The following is a 2414-nucleotide window of genomic DNA, read 5'->3' as shown; positions in this document are numbered from 1 at the left end:
AACATTTCTAACAGTTTGTATTAAAACAACACCACGACAAAACAACAGAGAGCGCGGTGAAATAATCTTCTTCCTCTGAGGTTTAATGGTGCTTGGCAAACAAACGTATGCGTTTAGCGCCACCCGCTGGACTGGAGTGTGAAGCGGCGAGAGGAGGGAAATAATACGGGGGAAATTACGTGCAGTATAAGTGAAATACTGTGATCTGCTCACCTCTCCACAGAAGACTCGACGCTGACTAGTGAGCGTGCGCTAGTGATGACGTCATCGCCGCGAGGCGGGATCATCAAAAATGTGCCAAATATTTATGCAAATATACATGATCACTATAAACTGACGTGACAGACAGTGATTCATCTCATTCTTTTGTCTCTATACATAGACACATTTGCATAGATGGGCGAACATTCTGATTTTGTAAATGTGGCCAATTACATTTGCATGAAGCGCCCAGTTTGCACTTGTCTATAATTTAAATAATAGCTTACATTTATAAAACGAGCATGCGATAACAGAAATAAGGCTTTTTAATGAAAGTAAATGCCCATGTTTAATGATATTGTAAATGAAATGAAAATGTTAAATGAATTTTTTATTTATTTATTGTTCAATTTATATATTGTATGCTAATGTCACAAACAATAATATCAAGGTTTACAGTACTTTTCATGATTCTTTTATACTGTGGGTTTGATGAAGAGTAAACAAACATTTTCACGTGTCCTCCAATTTGACCCACAACCTGATCAGTGGGGGGATTTTCTCCTTGAATGCACACATTTTCATGAGCTCTGCAATCCTAAGCACTTAAACTGACCTTTGTAACGTTGTTGCAAAGAAAATTTTGAACGTTAACTCAATTTGACATTACAGTGATTCCCCAAAGACCACAATGGGTGCACTGTAACTGATTTTTGTAATTTGAACAGTATTTGTCAGTAATTAACAATCGGTCCCTATAGATTCTCTTTGCCACCTGGAAAATTCTCAGTCCCTCAAAGTATAAAATAACTTTATTCATAGATACAAAGATATTATATAGGCATATGTCGAGGGGAGTTTCAACCCTTTAACCAATGAGGATATAGATGACATACATATAGGATTTTGGCCAAGAATATGTGTTATATAAAATGGCCACATGTACAGGAAAATATGGACATATTAGGAATAAACTTGGTGAAGGATGCTGAACTATCTTCATAGTTCATCACGAACCCCATTACCTTAGAGTCCTAGCTATCGTGTCCTCATTTGAACCAAGAAAACCTAGTGCATACATGTGCGCATGTGTGACGGTCTTGCCTGGGCGGTCTGCTTTCTGCACAATGGAGACAGTGTGTAATAGGGTTTCACTGATTCAGAGAGAGAAGAAACCATTTCCACAGCAATGCTTCATTAACTCTGTTTATTTGAAAACAGTTCTCTTTTGTTAATTCGGTCACTTAAATTATTTTTAACTTTGTGATCGTATAGTGTTTCAGTCGTAACAGGTTGAATATAGATGACACACATTTTCAATTAATTATAAATCACAAATCAATGAATGAAGATCCTCAATGAAATACAGAGCAATACAATTAAACTCACAGTTAAGGGAAACATCCCCACCTAGCGGAGAACTTGAGTAACTCATTTTGAATAAAGCAATTTAACACAAACATTTAACAACATACCTGCACAATGGAGACAGTGTGTAATAGGGTTTCACTGATTCAGAGAGAGAAGAAACCATTTCTACATAAAACACAAGACAACACACAAATTGATTGCAATCAGGCCTCGTAATATAAACGCGTTATAACTCGATATTGAGCAACACACACAACGCCAAACAAGGCTTAACAGAGTCCCAACATATTAATTGAAAGATACAATCACATTAAAGCAAATATTTGTGTGTCTTGGACACTTATAAATGGTAATTCTCAGACCGCGAAAACCGTGCAACTTACCCACAGCAATGCTTCATTAACTCTGCTGTGGGCAGTCCCTACTCCACACGCTAAATCACATCACGCACCACATAGATGGCGCTGTCCCCATTTATGCAATAATTTAACATACCTTTCCAATCCGTTACACATGCGTACCTTGAATATGAGTAAGAGACATTAAAACATAATACAAGAGAGAGAGCAGATCAGATGGAGGAGGGGGGAATCAGAGAGAGACAACAGTGTGCTGTACAGGGAGGGCGAGTGAGAGAGGGAGAGGAAGAAAAAGGAGGGTGAAAACATCTGGAACCAATACAGACAGAGAGTGTTTTCTAACAGTATTATACTGTAATATGTACAGTAAGATACTGTAAAATGAGTATACAGTATTTTACTGTAAAACGCAAAGGATTATAGGAAAATATACGGTGACTACTGTATTTCCTCACTACTGTAAATCAATTTACAGCACCGAAG

At 37.5% G+C, this 2414-nt stretch overlaps 1 long non-coding RNA gene across 1 annotated transcript; it reads right to left on the bottom strand.

Annotated features, from left to right (window-relative positions):
- Positions 1-1290: 1290 nt before the first annotated feature.
- Positions 1291-2078, bottom strand: LOC107575422 (uncharacterized). Its single transcript, XR_001607865.1, has 3 exons — positions 1956-2078; positions 1677-1737; positions 1291-1321 (listed from the first exon to the last, which is right to left on the bottom strand). It is a non-coding gene; the product is annotated as an uncharacterized lncRNA (long non-coding RNA).
- Positions 2079-2414: the final 336 nt, after the last annotated feature.

The sequence above is a fragment of the Sinocyclocheilus grahami genome, unplaced genomic scaffold, assembly GCF_001515645.1.
Source record: "Sinocyclocheilus grahami isolate Dianchi unplaced genomic scaffold, SAMN03320097.WGS_v1.1 scaffold2629.1, whole genome shotgun sequence".
Lineage (NCBI taxonomy): Eukaryota > Metazoa > Chordata > Actinopteri > Cypriniformes > Cyprinidae > Sinocyclocheilus > Sinocyclocheilus grahami.
The sequence above is the reverse complement of the archived record's forward strand: the minus strand, read 5'-3'. Positions and strand labels throughout refer to the sequence as shown.